Below are 22,653 nucleotides of genomic sequence, written 5' to 3'. Positions count from 1 at the left end.
TTTTCTATATGCTAGATTGTGGAGTTACAAAAGGAAACAGTCCCTGCTTTCAAGGAGTTTACATTCCTGAAAATATTCTAACTAAATGAAATTATATTTAAAGACACTTGGGAGAACTTTTTCTATAATCCTATGGGGGAATCTTTTTGTAAAGCAATGATTTCTTGAAGTAAATTCCCTGATGCATTTATTTTCCAAATCCAGATTTTCATATCAAAATTGTTTGAAGTGGGACTTCTTTTTTCTTTCAATTTTATTTTTTTTAAATTAACATATTTTTTTCCTCTTTTTCCCACTCCACCCCCCACTGAACAAACAGAAAATAAATAAATAAAAACTCTCACATTTAATATGAATAGTCAAGCAAGCAGATCCCTTCATTGGCCATGTACAACTATGTAAGCCTCGTTCTGCATTTTGAGTCCATCACTTCCCTTTTAGGAGATGGGTAATCATGTTTTATCTTTAGTCCTCTGGAACCATGGCCTGTCCTAATGTTGATCAGAGTTCTAAAGTCTTTCAAAGCTGCTTTTTTTTATGATGTTGTCATTGTATAAATTGTTCATCTGATTCTGGCCTCTTCACTCTGCATTAGTTTCAGAGAAGTTTTCCCAATTTCCACTGAACCTGTCCATTTCATTATTTTTTATGGTGCAATAATATTCCTTTACATTCATATACAATTTGTTTCCTGAATATGTGGGTGCTCCATAGCTTCCTGTTCTTTACTACTATAAAAAGAGAAATACTACAAATATTTTTGTACTTACGGGTCCTTTTCTTCTTTCTTTGATCTCTTTGGAGTGAATGCCAAGTAGTAGTATTACTGGGTCAAAAAGCACGCACAGCTTAGTGACTTTGGGGACATAGTTGCACATTTCTTTCCAAAATGGCTGGACTAATTCACAGTTCCACTATGCATTAGTGTGTGCCCATTTTCCTACATCCTCTCCAATATTTGTCATTTTTTTTGTCATCTTTGCCAGTCTGACAGGTGTGAGGTAGACCCAGGGGATTATTTTAACTTGCATTTCTCTAATGTTAGTAATTTAAAGCATTTTTTCATGTTTGTTGATAACTTGGATTTCTTCCTTAGAAAAATGGCTTGTTCCTATCCTTTGACCTTTTATCTTTTGAAGGATGAATTTTCTTTTTGTAAATTTGAATCAGTGCATAGTATGGTCTTACATATATGTATATGTGTGTGTATGTTTATAGGTATGTATGTATATGTCTATATATTAGCATTTAATTGTGGCCTTTTCTAGGGAAAGGGGGGGGGGATAGAAAATAAAATAAAATAAAAAGTACACAGCAGAGAACAAAAGAAAACCTAGAACAAAGCACAGAAAAAGCTGAGTAGCTTTGAAAACAATGTGGAGTATTTACTACATAGGTTTTCTTGAAATGGAAATGTATTGTTTTACATTGAATCCTCTCTTACATTCTGCTATATACATGAAAATGTCCTTTTTTCTTTTCTCATTTTATTTATGTTTAAAATGAATTTTTTAAAAATTGAATCAGCTCTGTATGTATCTTGGATATGAAACCTTTATCAGAGATACTTGCTGCAAAGATGATTTCCTCAATGACCTTTTCCTTCTAACTTTAACTGCATTGATTGTGTTTGTGCAAAAACTTTTCAATTTTATGTAATCAAAACTGTCCATTTTAGATCATCTGTGATCCTTTCTACTTCATGAACTCTTCCCTTATCCATAGATTAGAAAAGTAATTTCTTCCTTGCTCCTCTAATTTGGTTATGATGTCTAAGTCATCTATTCACTTGGAGCTTACCTTGGTTAATGACATGAGAGGTTTGTCTAATTTCTCTCAGAATGCATTCCAGTTTTCCCAGCAGATTCTGTCAAATAGTGAGTCCTTACCCCAGTAACTGGGGTCTTTAGATTTATCAAAAACCAGACCACTCTGTTTGTTGGCTTCTGTGTTTGTGTACTTAATCTATTCCCATGAATAATCTCGCTATCTTTTCTTACCAGTATTAAATCATTTTAATGATTGATAATCTAGGTCAGCATCAGAGGATTCCAATAAACCCTGCTATAACTTTGAGCAGAGTTCTTAACCCTTTTCTCCCCACCTCTATGGACCACTTCTTAGAATAATGTTTTTAAATGCACAAAAAGTAAAATTACAAAAGAAACCAATTATATTGAAATTAAGAGGTAATTTTTCCATCCCAATTGGTAATTGGCCTCCTGAAATCTATCTAAGGGGTCTCCAAACCCCAGGTTAAGATCTCTTGACTTAGAGGTTTAGAGAGTTGCCTGAGACTCAGAGAATTTCAACCACTTGTCCACGATCACAAAGTTGGTAAATATCAGAGACAATATGAACTCAGGTCTTCCTGCCTCCAATTTCAGCACTGTCTCCACCACGACATGCTGCCTTTTATTTGTAAGCTCAGTATGTGTTGATCCAAAGGGTGAGGGCATTTCTGGGTCTTCTCTATTCTCTGTAGTGCTGTGACTACAAGGTTGCTCAGTGAATGTTCTCACAAGAAAAAGCTGAAACGAGAATAGGAAGAAGAAAATAAAGAATCTTTCCATTAAACTCCACGGTTGGAAAATCACAAGAAAAAGACATATCTACAGAGCACTGAAGTGATCTGTTCCATCCCAGGGACTGTTTTATGGATGTTTTCTGCGAGACAGACAGCTGTTGCTGGTGGCGTCTTTGATCGTCCACATCAGATGCTTTGATGCTGACGGCAATGTGTAATTGGTGAAAATTAAAGCTCAGTTAGGAAACAGGTTAAAGGGAAACTGGAAAATAAAAATTAGGGTCTCTGCTCAGAGTAGTGGCATCTTCTCCCTCTCTATTCATTTCCCCCTCGGAGATGTGGGAATCCCCAGCTTTCTTCTAAAGCCAAGGTCAAGCAAGCCTGGCCTGCATCCCAAAGCGCAAAGCTACCCTAAGTTGGCTTGTTTGTGTGCCCCATTCACTTAGCCATCTGGTATATAGAGGAAAAAGCGCTGGATTTGAAATTTAAAAAAACAAAAATGGGTCCAAGTCAGGATTTGATAATTACTGTGTTCACTGAGCCTCAGTTTCCTTATCTGTGAAATAATAGCTAATAATTATAATAGCTAACATGTATATAGCACTTACTATATGCCAGGCACTATGCTAAGCACTTTACAATTATTATTATTTCCATTTGATCCTCACAACAACTCTGAAAGGTAGATGCTATTTTACTGCTGAGGAAACTGAGGGAAATGGTGACTTGCCCAGGGTTACACAGCTAATAAGTATCTGAGGTTAAACTTGAACTCTAGTCTTGCTGACTCAAGGTTCATTGTTCTATCCACGGGACACCTAGAGGCAAGACTAGATCTAAGACTAGATCTATTCTGTTCTATACCTTATGATCATAAGACCCTCCAGGACAGGAGTAATCTATTTTCTGTCACCATGAGATAAGATATGACAATTTCCCTCCATTTCCCTATTTCATCCCTTTTTCCCAAGGAAAAAAAAAATCTCTACCCTTTCTTCCAGGTCACATTGTCCCCTAATCAACTTTACTTAGAAACAAGGGAATGTGCAGGGCCCCTCACCCACCTAGATTCCACAGGGCCTTCCATACTCATCCACCTACATCATAGGATTATAATTATAGAGCTAGATGTGACTTTACAGGTCATCTGATCCAACCCCTTGATTTTACAGTTGAGGAAATAAGTCCCAAAGATGATTAGTGAATTGACCCTAAGTCTCAGAGGAAGTAGGTGGCAGAGCCCTCATGCCCTTGTACATGTACAGAAAAATGAACCATAGCTGGTATACAAAGTAAAATTCTGGAGCACAACCCAGGAGCCTGGAAATCAGGTCAAGTGTTTATTGTCTTAGAAGGGACAACCAAAGCAACAGGTCCTAAGCAAACCTCTGTTTACCTTCCTCTTAGAAGACAATCCTAACTCAGATCCCTAAAGGATCCCAATGGACCCCCAAGTCTATAACCATTCTTTAAATGTACACAATAATAGGCTAGCTGTATTCCACTTGAGATTTATTTGAATCAGACAAATAACGATATTATATGATACCTCGTGACAGAGAGGAAAGAGAAGTCGGAGAACCTGGGTTCATACCCTCCCTCTAATACTGTTTGTATGATCTCATTAATCACTTAACTTCCATAGCCCTCAGTTTCTTCATCTGTAAAATAAAGGCAATTGTCTAGAAATCTCAAGCTTCCTTTCTAACCTATCTTTCCATCCCTATTATCAGTAACTCCCCTTTGCACATTCCACAGCCAACCAAACAGACCTTTGTGCTGCTCCACACACTTAACACCATCTCTATACCTGCATACAACCTGGGCCCCATGCCTAGAAGGTATGTACCTCTGCTTCTTAGAATCCCTAGTTACTTGCAGAGCTCAGCTCAAGTGCTAACTTCTATAAGAAGCTTTTCCAAATTTTGCTAGGTACTAGTTCCTTTCTCCCCTCCCCCAACCCCACACTATCTTTTGTATAATTGTGTGTATGTATATAGATATATGTATGTACATCTATATACATATCCTTGTATGAGTGTATAAATATAGATAGATAGATAGATAGATAGATAGATAGATAGATAGATAGATAGATAGATAGATAGATGTGTGGTCACCCTTGATAAACTCTAAGTTCCTTGAGGGCAGGGATTTTTTTTTCTGTTTTGTAGAATCATTGGCTAGCACAGTGAGTGATGCATAGTAGGCACTTTACAGATGCTGAGAGAGACAGAGAGAGAGTAAGAGAGAGAGAGAAGGGGGGAAGGGAGAAGGGGGAGGAAGGGAGAGATGAGAGGATGAAGAGGGAGAAAGAGATGTGTGTGTGTGTGTGTGTGTGTGTGTGAGAGAGAGAGAGAGAGAGAGAGAGAGAGAGAGAGAGAGAGAGATCTAATTCTATGATCTCTAATATGTCACTAAATAAATATTTCCTATCTCCCCTCCACATTGACTTAACCAGAGCAGAAACCCACCTGCCCAAGGTCAGAAGACCTTGGACCCAAGAGAAGGACCAAGATTATAAGTAGCGTGGCTGCTATGCCTTTCCTGCCCTCTATGATCTGTTTGGTCACTCCATGTGGCTGGCTGGCTGTCCCTTAAGGGGTTCTGCAAGTGGGTTTTGAGGCCCCCTGTTATTCTTACCCTTTGGCTCAGAGCAACTGAGAAGTAGCTCAGGACACTCTGTCCCCTGCCTGCTGGCACCTGCTAGCTGGCCCCCTCCTCCTTCAGCCCAATGGCACCAACTTCACACTCAGGTATTCTTGACTGTGCCACTTGACTCAGCACGATGCCCTGTGGCAGTCAATAATGCCAGACAGCAAGAGAAACCACAGAAAAGAACAGGCAATTGGGAGCAAGGAAAAAGGCAGAGGGAACAGTGAAGGGGAGAAGGAGCTCCAGAAGGCAAGCAGCAAGGGAAAGGGAAGCTAAAAGAAGGAGAAAAGAAAAGAAAAGAGCAAAAACTCTTATTTATCATTGCAGAAACTGCAAAATTACAAGAGCCCAAATCACTCTCTGGTCTCTCACACAGGCCATAAGCAAGAGTTTTAGCAGTTTCCCCCAACCCAATCCTACAGCCCCCCCCATTCTTAGAGGGTATAGAATTTTTTTTTCACCACCTTACAGAAGCATCTGGCCCTGGATTACAAGCTCAGGAGAGGAAATCTATTTATGACAGAGACATGTGATAAATAGGTTATTACGCCCCAAGCTAGCAGTCAGCTAAAGATGTTCCAGGAAATACATCTGCCTTCAATGTCGTAGCATTTCCAAGAGTTCTTGTGGTGTGTAATAAACCAGGAGAGCTCAGGGAGTGAGGAGAGAACAGGGGGCAGAGGGGGATATTTGGCTTCAGCAGTGGAGGTGGTGGCTTGGAAAGCAGGCCTAGCAAGAAGACTGATGGAATCCAGTACATAATCGTCAGTAATTGTTGTTGGTAATGATGATCCCATTATACGTGTGTGTGATATGTGTATGCCCACAGACATACATATTAAATATATGTGTGTACACACACTTGAAAATCTCAATCGTCTTCTCCATTACCTACCAACTAAAATCCAAAGCTTTTTTGTCTAACATGGAAAGCCCTCTATAATCTGGCTCCAGCCTGACTTACTGGTTCTCTCTCCTACTACTCCCCTTTACCTACACTGTACAAACAAAACCAGACAATTTGTCATTCCCTGGACCAAATAGCAAAAAGAAAGGTCACTGCTTTCTTTCTTGCCTCCTGGCCTTTGTTTGTACTATATCCCATCTGGCAAAATATCCTTCACACTTGCCATCTACACATTTTCAAATTCTACTCATCCTTCAAGGCCCAGATCAAACACCCTCCCCTCCTCAAAATCTTCCTCATCTCTTCTTTCCAAGCTGGAAGCCATCTCTTACATCTAAATTCCCCAAAGATTATTTATCTCTCTCTTCTGGCATATTTTCCCTTGCATTATAGTTATTTACAGGCTTGCCTAACCTCCCCTAATAATAATGGCTAACATTTATATAAAGCCCTACATATATTATCCCACCTAGGAGATAGGTATATTATCATCACTTGCAAGATGTATGAATAGGTCATGAGCTTCTCGGGCTTCTGTTCCCCAAAACTTCCACATGTGTCAGGCACATTCTCTTATTCCCTCTGTCTTTATCTAAGAGAAATGAAGTCAAGGACTGGATTGTGATACTCCCACATCCAGTTCCTAAAGGGCTAACCCTCCAGGACCTTGCAGGGTTGCAGCTTCCTGGGCTGGCCCATAAGAGGGCATCGATGTTGATCCACCCACTTTGCACCACGGCTCTTCCAGCCCTCCTTGTGCACCGATGCTGCCTCAGGATGCCTCAGAGGAAACCTAGTAATTAATACATTTGTTTGACAGACGGGAAAATGAATTGCAGAAAAGTTAAGAATAGAGCTGTCTGATTCTTTTGGCATTCCTTCTGACGAGCTCTGCACACTTTGCAGGAACATTCTTATTCATCCTCTCTACAGCCCAAGAGATTAGGGAGGTCAGTGACTGAAGTGGGAAGGATACAGGGACCAAGAGGAGAAATGCTCCCCTGCTTTGACCTCCAAAGTCCACTCTGACATCATTTAAAGCTCATGTGTGGCCTGGGGGAACAAAATAGATGGTTCAGGAGCTAGTCAAGGAGCATCAAGCACCAGGTTGGAAAATGGAGCATGGTAATTGAGGGAGCAGAAGGTCGAGGTGGTTATGGGTTACTGGATTGTCTCTTGTGTCCTTCCTGCCTCATCAGCATATGCTCAATAATCCTGTTTGAGATGAGCTACTAAACCAGAGCCCTGAACCTCAGAGGTCATCAAAGGCTTGCATACACTTTCACAAGACTCCATCATCCTTCACATTTCAAGCAAGAATAGAATTCTTTAGATGTGTCCTCAAGCCACCGGTCTTGAAAAATTGGAAAAGTTGCATTTGACCCCTGGGTTCTTACAGTTCTAAGGGTAGGTGGGTCCCTTTCTTTGCCATTCTGGGGACCTCTCCATGGGAATGTAGCCCTTCTGACCACAACCCCTCTGATCCTCTTCTCTAACTCCTCTGTCTGTGGCTGCCATAACCCTTTCTTGCTCTACGGTTGACTATTGTGCATTCTAAAAGCAGTTCAGGGACCTGCTGGGAAACTTTGATGTACCCTCATCTCCAAGAAATTCAGGGTTTGAAAAGCACACCTCTACATAGTCCAGGGAAGAGAGAGTCTGCCTCATCACTTGTCTCCTGGATAGTGAATCAGATAACAGAGGTACCCCCTTCTCCAACCCAGGGATGCACTGCAACCAACTCATACAGGCTAGAGAGCTGATTATTAAATTTTAAGTATGAGCATTCACACCTTAAAAATGGCTTCAATTCAAGGCTTGATTTGTTGTTTTGTTGATGGTCTATACTTAATAAAGCGATGGAGGAGAAAATGTTAATAATGCTGGTTAAACTTAAAAGTGTGTCAGATGTACTTTTTCCCCCCCAAATAGCTGGTTGTTAAACAGTTACCAACACATCTCTGCCCCCAACCCAGCCGTGCAACCCCAGGTAGCAGCCAACAACAATTCCTCTTCACCAACACTTTCCACAATCCCTCCTCTTGTGGGTCCTAGGATCATAAAGACCTCTGTAAGGCTACAGAGAGGCCAGTTACCCAAAGGACAGTTTTGCTGGCTTCTTTCTGTACATTCCAAATGTATGTTAATAAGTTTGCACTTTGGTGGAAGGTTGTCACCACCCTGCCTTTATGCCCAAACATAAGAGGGGGAAATATGCTCTCCTACTTCTTGGAAAGCCACATACAAACACTAGGGATATCTATCTTCTTCATTGTTGCAGACCAGTCTCCTATGGATGTGCGTGCATTCAGGTTCACACAGTATGTGTGTTGGAGTATCTGGTGGAAACTGGGAATTGGCCTCATTAATCTTTACAGTGACATAATTTACTAGTAGGGACGAGGTTTTGTTAACCCCCTTCCACAGAAACAACCCCTGAATGATAGGGGCATTGTGGTATAATGAAAAGAACAATGGATTTGGAATCTACCAGTGTAGCCTCTACTATTGAAACTACTTATGAGACCTTCGTTTAGTCACGTAACATGGTACAGTAGACAGAGCATTGGCTTTTCAGCCAAGGAAACTGGGTCCAAATCCCACCTTTGATGCTTACTACCTGTGTGACCTTGAGAAAGTTATTTGTACTCCCTGGGCCTAGGTTTGCCCATTTGTAAAATGGAAAATTTGAACTTGATGGCCTCTGTGGTCCCTTCCAGCCTCCATCAATTGTCTTTGTACCTTTTCTGGGGTCTCAGTTTCTTTCCTCTGTGAAATTGGGGCAATTGGACTGGGTGATTTCCAGGTTTTTTTCAATGAGAACTAAGGAAATGCTGCAGATTAATGGTGAGATTAGGAATAGGATGAAGCTGTATGTGGGAATTTTGTATTAACAGTACACATGGCAATGGGACACATTGAAATGTATTGCCTCATACATAACTAGGGAGGAGAATGGACTTCTAGATGGAGTCTCAGCTCCCTCCAATGAGATAGTGCCTTCCAAATGCTCCTGTGTGGTAATGGTCCTGAAGGAGTTTCTTGAATCCTAGGCTGTTCTGACTTTGGCTGGCTTGTATGGCTTTTCTAAGGGAGCACACCCCAGAAACCTTGCAGTGTCGAAGGAGCAAGGGCATTAAATCTCCACCTGAGATGAATCCATGATTAGGAGAGCCACAGAAAGGTGAGAACAAGACAACCAAAGTCTCTTTCCCTCTTCTTAGACCCAGCTCCCCACCTCTTAGAAATCAGTGTAGTTGCTTCATGAGAAAATGTGAGCACTGGGTGCAAATATAAATCCTCAATTAAAATATACTCTTGTGTCCATGGGAAAGGAAAGGGAAAGCTGTTTGCTTGAGAAATGTGTTCTTCCATCTGTTAAACAACATCCAGGTGCCACCGTGGTTTCTCTGACTGAGATTTATGCAACAATGACTTTCAAAGGCAGAGTGTAGACAAGAGGAACAGATGGAGCTGAGCTCGCCTATCTGCCGGGGAACTGCACGCTAACTCAAAGCAGTTTGGAACTTTGTGGGCTTCTACATGTGAGGGAGACATGGGTGATGAAAGGTTCTCTTAGTGAAGGCATCGATGAGCCAAAGCTTGGGTGAGTAGGACAGTGGTAGGGAGGTTAAAGGGAGACTCACCACTGTCATGCCAGAAGGGTTCAAGGAATCATCTGATGCATGTGCAGCCAACCAGAGGCTCCCCTGCTGCACCCTCACTAAGGACTCTTTTCATAGGATTGTAGAGACCTGGAAGAGACCATTTGGGTCTCCTAATCTAACCTCTCACTTTACAGTTTAGGAAACTGAGGCCCAGGGGTGTTAAGTGACTTGTCCACAATTATATGGGTTGTAAGTTACAAGGTCAAGGTTAAAACCCAGGTCCTCTGACTTTAAATCTAACACTCTTTCTACTGTACCACAATGTCTCTTACTCTCCTCCTTAGTGATTCCCTTCTGCTTATAGAGAATTTACTCTACATGCCTTCTACCTAGGTAGAGAATAGGAGTGGTTCAGATGGCAGGGTAGAAAGACCTCCATGAAGACAGCCAGTCAATAATAATAATAATAATAATAATAATAGCAATCTCTTATTTTTATATGGTATTTTATAGCTCACAAAGTATTCCACATATGTTATCTCACTCATAGGAATCCTCTAAGGTAAGGTAAGCAAGGATTATTCCCATTTTACAATGAAATGAAACATGAAATGAAGTGAAAAGACAGAGCTAGGACCAGATCTCAAGTCCTATGATCCCCAATTCAGTATTTGTTGCATTAATAATAATAATAATAATAACATACATGACTCCCTGAGGCAGACTGACCTTAAACCTTAAACTCATTCACTTCAACCTACAAGTTTCTCCTCTGTGCTGAGAAAAAGTGAAGAAGTCCTTTCCTATACCTTCTTATTGTCATTCCTCATTGCACATCCCAGTTCCCTCCTCTCTCTCTCTTTCAGCAGTATCATAGTTATATACCCGGGCTAGGATGTCACAGTCTACAATTCCACGGAGCAGATTCTCATCTTCTTCTTCAAGTACCCAGTGCTGGGAAGACAAGGCATCATTAGGGAAAATAGTGAATAAAAAACCAAGTTGCCAATAAGAAAAAGGGAGCCTTGGTTTCTGAACTCTGGGTCTCCCAACCATCATTTCACTGAATCACTCACTTTCTGGACTCCTCATATTATGGGATTTAGAGCATGAAGGGACCTTAAAGATCATTTAATACAATTCCCTTAATTCACGAATAGGGAGACTGACACCCACAGAAAAGATGTGACTTGCCCAAGGTCACACAAAGAGTAACAAACAGAGCTGAGATTCCAACCCAAGTCTTACAGCTCTAAATCCAGCACTCATTCTACTGCCCCACACTTCATCCTGAAGCCATTACAAAAAGGAAAGACCAAATATTAATTTTTAAAGCTACAGTCCTTGTTGCACATGGGGGAAAAAATCTTAGCGCCTGCTCCACCTAAGAGAGACACAGGATTGAGGCAGCAGTGGTAAGAAAAGAAGATTCAAGTGAAGAGAATCTTCTAGAATGATTCTAGCTGATATAATTGCTCTAACAGCTGCAATACGATCTTCTTTGGCTTTCCCATTCCTTTCTTCCCCATCCACAGGGCTTTTACACCCTGGAACAAAGACAAAAAGTCAGTTTTGTTGGTGTTGATTAGTTCAATGGCCCTCTCTGGGAGAAATTTTACAGGTGAATGCTCTATTTCTCTGTCAGAGATCTGCTCTCCAACGTGAATGCATAAGTGAATGAATGTAAAAGCATTTAGCAAGAACTCATTGTGTGCAAAGCACTGTACTATGTGCTAGGGACAAAAATAAAAAAGTAAGACAGTTCCTGCTCTCAAGGAGCTCACATTCTAATGGGGGAGACCATATAAGGGATAGGTTTCACCTGAAAGTCAGATGGGAAGGTCTCATGGTCCTTAGGGTACAATGGCAAAAGTGATGGTAATGTCTCTTCTTTCATGTCAATGCCACTGATGTGATGTTGAACCTTGTGATGTTGAACCACCTAGACTGTCTATTTGCACTATTTTTGTTTAAAACAAGTGACTGACAAATATCAAGCCCTAAAGACCTACACAGACTGCCCTCAAAGAAACTTGAGGCCAAGTAGGGACTGATGATTAGAGCTCAGGATGGGAAATCTTGGACCTGAGGGAAAATCTCAGAACCAATTATTGAGGCAAATGAGATAAGGCGTACTCCCATCAGTCAATCAATAAGCATTTATTAAGTGACTGCTGAGTGCTGGAACTCAACTGTCCAAAGACATCACAAGGGTGATGTCTTGACTTGCTCATGAATTAGATTTAAGTGAGGCAGAGCTACACAGAGTTGTCAGTCTCACTCTCTCCTGCAGAGTTATCAAAGTCCAGTGGTAAGGCATAAGTCAAGATGACTGGTGATGGCCCAGGATGCAGTGGGTTACCTTGGCCTTTCTAAATTAAGGTTATCATTTCTAAACTGAATCTGGAGGAGGTAGAGGGGAGAGTGGGCCTCCCTAGTTTGGGGAGACTCACACAGTGTAATAATTCTTGACATTCCCATTGTGTGGCTCGGGAGATAGGAAGACAAAAATGAAATTGTTTCTGCCCTCAAGAAGCTTACATCCTTGATTCCTCATTCTCATTCATCTGATATCTCCAATCTATGGCAAAATTTTGTTATTTTTACCTTTACAACATTCCTCGTATACACCTCCTTGTAGCTCACAAAGCTACAACCCCAGTTCAGGTTCTCATTATCTATCATTTGGTCTGTTACAATGTTCTTCTAACTGATCTCCATACCTCAAGTCTCTCCCTGCTCCAAAACATCCTTCAATCAGCTGCCAAGGTATTTTTTTAATCAGTTATTCGTTATTTATTCAGTACTTGGGTTAGTGTAACACTTGAAGAATTGGTTGACACATACATGTATGTGTGTGTGTGTGTGTGTGTGTGTGTGTGTTACCCCCCCCCCAGTGATTCCCTATTACCTACAGGTTCATATATAAGCTCCTCTGTTGGGTATTTAAAGCTCTTCTTAACCTGGCTCTTTCCTATCTTTCTACTCTTTTAATACTCACCACCCACCCACCCATACACAGATACTCTCCAGCTACACTGGTCCATTTGCTGTTCCTCCCATCTCCCATCTCTGTACCTTTTCACTGGCTTAGCTACCATGTCTGGAATGATGTGCTCCTCACCTCTGCCTCTTGGTTCCCTGGCTTCTTTTAAGAATCCATTCAAATCCACAGTCTACAAGAGTCCTCTCCTGAGTTCCCCAAGTGATAGTGCCTTCCTTTTTCAGATTACTTTCCAGCTAATACACACACACATACACACACACACACACACATTAGTATGCACCTAGTTTATATATTGTTTCCACCACTAGAATGTGACCTCCTTGTGGGAAGGGACTATTTCCTTCCTTTCCATCTCCAGCTCTCAACACAGTGCCTGGCACATGGTAAGCACTCAATAAATTGTTAACTGACTGAGTTTCTATCAGAAGAAAGCAAATGTACATATATGGTTATATACAAAATACAGGAAGAGAGGGAGGCAATAGCATGAGAGGATCAAGAAAAGCTTCATGTAAAAGGTGAATTTTGAACTGAGCTTTGAAGGAAGCTAGGAAATTCTGAGTAACAACATAGTAGAAAGAGCCCTAAACTACCCACCAGTGATGAAATCTAGGTTCTCAGTCCAATTATTTCACTAACTACCTGTGGTGCTGGCCTTGGTCACATTACTTAATTTATTGAACCTCAGTTTCCTCATCCATACAATGGGAATCTGGTGCTTTTATGAGGATCGAACAGATAATATATGTGAAAGTGCTTTGTAAAGTGTTATACAAATGTAATTATTAAATAATATATGAGTCCACCCACGTCATTTCTATTCTTACTTCAAGCTTTATCAGGCTATCCTAATGTTTTACTGGATCTATCTTTACATTTCTCAGCCTACCCCACCCTAGGTTCTATCAACCTGATCCTCTAAGGTCCAATCAAAAAGGACTATTCCCAAGAAACTTAGAAGCAGCTGAGCGGTACAGTGAATAGAGTACTGTACCTAGCTCCAATAGAATCAGGAAGACCCAAATCTCGCTTCAGATATTTACTTGCTATGTGACCCTGGGCAAGTCAGTTAACTTCTGTCTGCCTCAGTTTCCTCATCTGCAAAATGAGTATAAAAATAACACCTATTTCCCAGGGTTGCTGTGAGGATCAACTGAGATAATATTTGCAAAGTAACTTGCAAGTTGTAAAGCACTAAATGAATGCTAGCTAGTATCATGAGTCCTAGCTGAGTGCTGGAAGTACGTGGTGTCAGGAGGAAATGCTGGTGAGGCTGACAGGATCACAAGATCAAACCGAGGGAGAGAGGTGGAAGTTGGTGAGGGAGGCTGGACAGCAGCACCACTTCAGATAGTAGTAAACTGCAGCTGAATGAATGAGGAGATTGTGAAGAGAGAATAATGAGGTCCAACCTGCACCAAAAGAAGGAAGACCATGTATTCTGAGGGGAAGGAGAGGAGAAAATGATCAGATACCCAAAGGGTAAAGTAATCAGAGAAGAAGAGGAAGAAACACAAGTCATCTGAAAGCTTAAGGAAGGTGAGAGTAGAGACAAATTCCTTATACAGGGTCTGAAAAATCCTAAGGGGGTGACCAGAGCATCAGTCCTAGGTGGGAGCCCAGTTCTGATGCCATTTTAGTAGATGGAGAGAAGTAGATAGATGACAGGTAGTCTGGTGGAGTGGGTAGAGTACTGGACTTCAGAGTTAAGATTTGACAGCCTCTAAGGAAGACCTGGTTTCATATCCCACCTCTGACACTTACTGGCTGTGTACCCTACATTTGAGGCCTCTTAGCAATGATCATACCTTTACCAGTAGGAAAAGAAGGAAAGTCAGATCTCAGTAGACTAAGAAAAGAAAAGGAAATGGCCTTAGGGAAGAACTTCCTGACTGTGAGGGTCATTAATGGAATCTCCTTTGGAAATTTTGTGAGTATATAGAACACTGAGGGGTGGGAGCAGGGGGATAGGTTCTAGTGCCAGCTCTACCAACAACTTGTTTGCTGGGCAAGTCAGTCACTTAATTCTTTCTTGGTCTCAGTTGCTTCATCTGTAAAATGAGTGTTGGATAAAAGCAGTGATGTCAAACTCAAATATAAATGGGGGCCAGGGCTCCATACATAAGGATCCCTGTGGGGCTGCCTACTGACTTAGTTGTCCTTGCTTTGTTGTATTTTTACTTGTTTTGATAACTATTTCCCCAAGTACATTTTAATCTGGTTCCAGCTGCACTTGGGAGCATGGTGGGCATAGGCTGCATGTTGCACACTTCTGAACTAGATGATCTCCAGGCCCCTTCCAGATCTAAAATTCTGTGATAGTACAGAAATCAAGGACACTTCTCAAGAGTGCTGGACCTTGGGTCAAAGGACTTGGGCTCAAATTTTGGCTCTGACACTGACAATCTACATGACCTTGGGAAGTCACTTGACCTTTTCAGATCTTGGTTTGTGAATTGGTACAATGAGGAGATTGGACTAGACAATCTCTAAGGCCCCTTCCAGCTCCAAGCTATGATTCTAGGATCCTACGGACTTGGGTGGATGGACTAAGTGATCTTTGGTGGTTCCTTTCTGTCAGTGAGCCAGGATTGTATTACACAGATCAGGCTTCCAGACTCAGTATGGGATTATCCACTCCCCTCCCCTCCAAAGAAAGAAGCTCAGTCTTTGGTCCTAGGTGGCCAGGTGATATAGTGGATAGAGCTCAGGCTTAGCATCTGAAAGACCCGAGTTCCAACATTAGTTATATAACCCCGGACAAGCCATTTAATCTCTCTCAGCTTCCATTTTCTTATCTGTAAATGAGGGGTTGTTACTTGATGGCCTCTGAAGTCCCTTCCACTCTGAATCTATGATCCTAGTGATTTTATAACACTTCTTTTAAGCCTCAGTCATTGATATTAAAACCATATACATTCAGGACAAGGTGAGCAAGAGGATCTGAAGCTGTGGGTGGAACCATGAGGATCATCAGCTTTCCTCTCCTACAAATTCTCATTAAAAAAACACACACACATGGTTCCCCTGTTGTGCTTCCTCCTTCCCCTCAGTCACATTCTCTGGTGTTCCCAAAACCTTGGCCCAAACTTTAAGGCCTACAGAGAATCTTGAATGTATTAGACACAATGAAAGATTCTTCCCCCTGTTAGAAGAGAGGGGCAGGTAGCAACAAAGACAGACTCTGTCTACCCAAAAAAAAGTCAGAGGGTAGGAAAGTTCCCTGAGTGTGGAGGAAGCTGCTGCCCCAGAGTGGGTGATCCACCAAATAGGAGGGTGACAGTGCCAATGCTCCCTGGTGTTTCACTATTCTCTGCCTGTTGTTCTTCCTCCCTCCTCCCAGCCTGCCTCCTACTCAGAACCAGTGACTAATTACATCGCATTTTTCTTTGACTTGCGTCACTGGGGAGAGTGTGTGTGGTTGTTTTAACAGCTTATTCTTTCAGGGATTTTAAGTGACATTTTAAAATACTGCCGGTCCTCTTCCCTGCACTGGAGAAATACAAGCTCCTCTGCTCTCTCCCCCTCACTTTATTTCTTTCACTCTTTCTCTATGTCTCTGTCTTTCTCCTTTACTCTCTCTCAATCTCTCAATTACTCTCTCTTCCTCAATTCTCTCTGTCTCCCTCTCTCTCTCTCCTTCTCCTCCTCCTCCTCCTCCTCCTCCTCTCCCACTCCCATCACATTTCCCATCTAGGTGAATAAAGCACCAGAACTGGAGTCAGAAAGGCTTGGCCTCAGACGTTTACCATCTATGTGACACTGGGCAAGTCACTTCCGTTTCCCTAGATTTCCTCGGCTATAAAATGGGGATAAGAGCACCTACCTCAAAGGGTGGCTATGAGAATCAAATAAGACAATATTTGTAAAGCACTTAACCCAGTGCTTGGCACTACAGGAGGAATTATTTCCTGACTCTCTGTGGATATCAATATGTCCCATGAAATAGGTTCGGGTTAATAGTGTCCAGGAACCTTCTGATTCATATTAGGACTGCTACCCCTTTTTCCCTGTATCTTCCCTCTCCAAGCATCTGTGGGTCATCCAGCTGAGTGGAGAGCTCATAGTAGGCACTATATAAATGGTAGGTACTATATAAATGCTCATTCCTTCCCTTTCCTCTACCAAGGACTACTTGTAGAGAAGAAGAATAGCTCAGTGAGCAAGGCACAACCCCCAAAGAAGACCCCACGGACACTACTTCCCCCACCCCAGCCCCTAATATCAAATCACCAGGCGGAGTTTCCAGAAGAAGCTGATTTTGCTGGAGAAATGAAAAAAGAAAAGTCAGATGACCCTACAGGAGAGGGCCAGTACCTTTGGCAGCCAGGTCCTACCAACTCCTTTAAAAGTGGCTGCCTCCAATCTCTTTCTGGAAAAGTATTGCAATAGAGAGTTGCCATTTCCACTGACCTATCATTTTCCTAAGCTGAGACAAGGAAGTATTTTGCAGAAAGGGCAGAAGAGTGGAGAGAACTGAAGTCAAGGGCCACAGGATAATGAGTATGGAGGAAGATAACGGATTTCTGGCAACTCAAAAGACACGCATACCTACTCCTCTAATTTTCTGAGTCTCCTAGTTAGACTCTTTTGGGGCAGGACAATAGGGCTGAGCTAACAAATACTTCTTGCAAACCCTCAATTTCTCAGATTCTACTGGAAAAGACTAGGCCTTACAAAAGACAACATTTGAAGACCCATTAGTCTTGATCTCTGCACCAAACCTTTTTGGACTGGAATCCTTAGAAACTAGGTTGAAAGAGAAGTAAAGTGAAGTACTATCTCCAGGACCTGGATCTTTTTAAGATGCAATCATTCTGCAGCAAATATCATCCCTTCTCTTTGCCTCGTTTTCCCCATTTACCGGCCTCCCAGCAGAACCTGCTAAAGTCTACCAGAAGTGAATTAAATCCTTTTGCTTCTTATTGTGCAGGCTCTGGGTATCCTATTCTGCTTGGAGACAGGGCCTCCACAGCATCTCAAGCTATATTCAGTGAGGTATAGAAGCTATTGACAATAGCAGGGGACAGAGGTATAAGACATGTCAACAAGGAGCCATGAGTATAAACCACCAGAGATCAACCATTATCCTATAAAAGGAAGAAGGATTTATCCCTTTAGCTAGAGAGAATACATTCAGATGACAACTACATCAGAGAACACTCAAGTTATTTAGGTTTCAGGCATATGGTCACACATGAACAATAGGAAAATATACTGAGAACAGAAGCAAATAACAGGATTTACTGAGTCCAGCAGTCTTGGACTCTACATTCTACTCATCGCCTGATAACATAAGTGGCCCACTGCAGACTGGGCATGCACTAGCTATAGCTCTCCACTCAGCTTGATGACCCACAGATGCTTGGAGAAGGAAGATAGGGAACAAAGGGGTAGCAGTCCTAACATGAATCAGAAAGTTCCTAGACACTATTAACCCAACCTATTTCATGCGATATGTTGATATCCACAAAGAGTCAAGAAACAGGATTGAGAATTCCAAGAAAGATGTAACAGAACTCTTGACCCTATGAATGACTGTGAAATGCCACCTTAGTGGCCAGGTAAGTGGTCTAAGCAATTAGGGGCTCAACAGACCCCGACAGATCATTTTGTACAGCCCAACTCAACACAACCAGTTCTTCTCAGACATGGCTCCCATTGAGAAGAGCAGCAAGAGGAAGCCTCATCCACTGGAGTTAAAAATAGTCCAGATTCGCTGCTCTTTGGCTTAGGTTTTCTTCCCAACCCTTTTAAAGGAATGATGCATTCCTGATGCTCTTTTTCCTCTACCTCAGAGGAATTAGGTGCACCACATGGCAGACCACAGGCCCAGCTCCAAGCTATGTGTAATGGCTTCCTGGGCAGCCCATCAGGCCCGTGGTCACCTGCTAATGCCCTCAGTGAGCGCCTCAGAGCTCTCACAGCCTTGCATAGCAGTTCTATCCAGCCTGGGCAATGAGGTGAATCCAAAACAAAAATCTACACCTCTTCCAAGGTGACCCTGTTCCCCATACAGGGAAGCATTAGCTCTGCGTTGAAGGCTTTACCATCTCTCCCTACACCCCTCTTCAATTATGTCATGGCTAGCCTTTTAAAATTTGTTCTGCCCTGTCCCTGGACAAATGATGCTTTGGGCTCTACCTTTTTTCTCCTCTATTGAAAATGGAAAGTCTAATCCTCAAAGATTCATCAAATAACTCTCCTAAAAGGCAAGGAGGTGAATTTGGCCCCCTCAGGCTTTCAGCAATGGTCAAAATAGATCTCCTGTGGGAAAGGACCTCCCTCAAACACACATCATCCTTGTCATCCTGGTAAAATACTTCACATTTCATGTGTAACATACCATTTAAATCCTATGAACAAACCTATGATATCGGTAAAGAAGGTGGGAAGTTAACCCATATCAATTAACCCAGTTGGTTAAAGTTACAGAACTAAGGAGGGCAAAGTTATGAGGATGCCTTTCCTAAGATTGACCTCCTCATTTTGGCTAATTCCAGTCTCAGGACAGATCCCTAACAGCAACTGTCTTGCCCACCAATGAATGAATAAGTAAATGAATAAGGCATACTTCCCCTCCTTTTTAATATTAAAAAAACTTTAAGTAGTCTTCCCAGGACAGGTCATTGGCCTTCCTTCATTAACTGGCCAAACAGCCCCATCAGAAGACATGCTGACAGCTGCCGCCACCCGGGGCAGAACTCAGCTCCCAGAAAAGTCAAGTGCCCTGAGGCATTGTCACAGTGGTCACCCGGAGAGTTAGCCCAAGGAGTGTGACTGATTCCCTTTCTTTCTATCCCCAATGCTTAGCAAAGTGATGGCACATAGTAGGAGTCTAATAAATGTTTGTTCACTGACTGACAGGGAGCAAGGAAGGTATAATGGAAAGGGTATTAGATTTAGAACCTGGGTTAGAAAACCCAGGTTCAAGTCTCAATTCTGTAATTTAATAGTTGTATGACTTTGGGCAAGTCATTTAAAAGCTCTATACCTCAGTTTCCTTATCTGTAAAGTTATATGATAATACTTGTAATATTTGTCTCACAGAGTTATTGTGAAAATAAAACCAACAAATATATAAAGAACTTTGTAAAATCATAAAGTTACTGAATATTGTGTTATTTATCATTATAAGATGGCACAGGAGGCAGCTAGGTGGCCCAGAGGACAGAGTGATGAACCTTGAATAGGGAAGACCCGAGTTCAGATTTGGTTTCAGACACTTACTAACTGTGTGATCCTGGACAAGTCATTTAACCTTTATCTGCCTCAGCTTTCTCAACAGTAAAAAGGGGAATAATAAGAGCACCTTTCTCACAGGGTACTTGTGAGGATCAAATGAGATAATATTTATAAAGCCCTTAGCACAGTGTCTGGCACATGGCAGTCACATATTAAATGCGTGTTCTCTTTCCCCTTCCCTCACCCCCAAGACCATCTCTAATACCCCTGAATTTCCTCTGCAGATTTCCACAGCTATATCTAAACTTCTCTGAATCAACCACCCAGGAAGATCGTGCTGCTATCAAGAAATCACTATAAGCTACTACTTTACATTTCACATACAACCTATCATTACATCCTGACCACAACCCTAGGCTGTCGGGAAGGAACCTGAACCTCTGAGGAGTTGACTGGTTCATAGCAAAGTGAGGAGCGGAACCTGAGTCCCTGACGCCAGTCTTGTCCAGGGACCCACACTGTCTCCCACTTTCTACCAAAGAACTCAAAGCACTTTCACATGGATATAATATAACCTCACCGTTGTTGTTATTGTTCGGTCATGTCCAATTCTTTTAGACCCTGTGTTCCATACTGTCCATGAGCTTCTCTTGGCAATGATACTGGAATGGTTTGCCATTCCCTTCTCTAGTGGATTAAGGCAAACAGAGCTTAAGTGACTTGCCCAGGGTCATATAGCTAGTAAGTGACTGAGGCAGGATTTGAACTTGTATCTTCCTGACTCCAGGCCTAGCACTCCATCCACTGAGCCATCTAGCTGCCTCCTTGGTGGAGGATATGGGCATCGATCCTGCTACCTCTTGCATATTCCTGGATTTAATCAATCAGTAAACATTTATTAAGCACCTACTACATGCCAGACACTGGGCTAAGTGCTGGGGATACAAAAAGAAGCAAAAGACAGTCCATGTCCTCAAGGAGCTTGTAATCTAATAGGGGAATCAACATGCAGAGGGGGGGCATTGTAATCTTCTTTTCACAGATGGGGAAATGGAGGCAAAAAGAAGTGATCTTGAATTTGTAGCTAAGCCAAGGCTGAAAATGAGGTCTCTTGAGTCACATGCAATGACATTTCTCCTAGACCATGCTTTGGGATTTCTTGCCTTAGGGACGTTGGCAGAGGGGACAGGAGGAAGGTTAGCCTGTGTGACACTGAGAAAGTTACTTGACCTCTCTGGAATTCTGCTTTCTCCACTGTCAAAATGAGAGGGTTAATTAGAAGGTCCCCAGGATCCCTCCCAGCCTGAACATTCCATGATTCTACCATGCTATGTAATACAAAGAAAAAGAGAATTCCTCCCTCCCGAGGCTTCCTTTCAGTCCCAACTAAAATCTTGTCTTTTACTGGAAGCTTTGTTCAACCAATCTAGCTTCCACTGCCTTCCCTCGGTTAATCATTTCCTATTTATCCTTCATATAGTTTGCTTTGTCTACATTCATTTACATGTTATCTCCTCCATTGATTGTAAATTCCTTTAGGGCAGGGACTAGTTTTTTGCCTATTTTTTGTATCCCCAGCACTTAGCACAGTGACTAGAATATAGCAGGAGCTTAAATAAATGTTGATTGATTGATTGCATTCAGGCTGTTTGCTAGAGCCAGCTCTTGCTTGGGAGAACCAACTTTTAAATTTGCAGTGTGAGCATTCACACCTCAGAAATAAGCAATCACTACAATTCAAGATTTGATGTGTTGTTTTGTTGATTGTCTAGACCAAGGTTTCTTAAACTTTTTCCACTCCTTTGGTGTTGTGTGGCCTGAGGGCATGTGCAGTGCAAAGTGTACATGCTTTGTGTTCAAAACCAAGGGTACAATGAAGTTGCAAGATGCAACACAGGTGCTGCCAGAAACACCTCAGGTTCATTACGTGTTTGATTTTTAATTAATTTTTGGTCTTTTACTGTTGCCAAATTTTTCACAGTCCCATATGAGGTCACAAACTCACAGACTGAGAAGCGCTGGTCTAGACTTAAGAAAGCATTAATAATGTAGATTAAATTTCAAATCATGTGTACATACATTTTTCCTTCCCAGAGAGCTGGTTGTTAAACATTTACCAGCACACCCTGGTACTTCTCTATAACCAATGCTTGAGTTCAGAAGTGCAGGAGAAGGCTCAGAATGTAGTCATCACCAGACTGGAGGCTTGGTCACTGGGATCTAACAACAATGATCATAATTATAATAACTGTATTTATAGAGAGCTTTAAGGTTTGCAAACTGCTTGGCATATGATCTTTTTTGAGCCTTATAATCTCTGCCTGTACCCCTCCAAAGTTAGGCTGTAAATCAATCAGGCAAGTGCAACCAGACCTGGAATAGAATTCCCTCAACTTTATTGGAAAAACAAACTTTGGAAACTCAAATGTGGGTGTGAATATTACTTTAAGGGTTTATAAAGTGACACACAGATTCACCTGTCAGTGAGCCAGAATCCGAATGCTGGTTTTAATTACACCGAATATTTTACTTTCTTATGCAGAGGCATAATCAATTATCTTATTTAAAGGCATTACGATAATGTGTGTGTAAAATGGAGCCATTCCCTGTATTGCATTAGATTCTACTAATTATAGGAGAATGTTTGGAGCTAAAATGTCAGCCTGTCATCTGGATGGCATGTAATTCAGGATTTGCATTCACAGACGTGAAGGGAACTCTGACAAAAATTGCATTCAGCCTTTCACTCGTCTGGACTCCATCT

The 22,653-nt window shown here is 41.9% G+C and overlaps 1 long non-coding RNA gene across 1 annotated transcript in view; it reads right to left on the bottom strand.

Annotated features, from left to right (window-relative positions):
- Window positions 1-1,360: 1,360 nt before the first annotated feature.
- The window catches only part of LOC144456298 (uncharacterized), a 96,443-nt gene continuing 75,150 nt past the window's right edge, over window positions 1,361-22,653 (bottom strand). The window contains exon 2 of the long non-coding RNA XR_013485303.1: window positions 1,361-2,531. This is a non-coding gene — a long non-coding RNA (uncharacterized LOC144456298). The remainder of the gene's footprint in view (window positions 2,532-22,653) is intronic.

This window comes from Phascolarctos cinereus, unplaced genomic scaffold, assembly GCF_003287225.1.
Source record: "Phascolarctos cinereus isolate Bilbo 61053 unplaced genomic scaffold, phaCin_HiC Scaffold_3;HRSCAF=262, whole genome shotgun sequence".
Lineage (NCBI taxonomy): Eukaryota > Metazoa > Chordata > Mammalia > Diprotodontia > Phascolarctidae > Phascolarctos > Phascolarctos cinereus.
The sequence above is the reverse complement of the archived record's forward strand: the minus strand, read 5'-3'. Positions and strand labels throughout refer to the sequence as shown.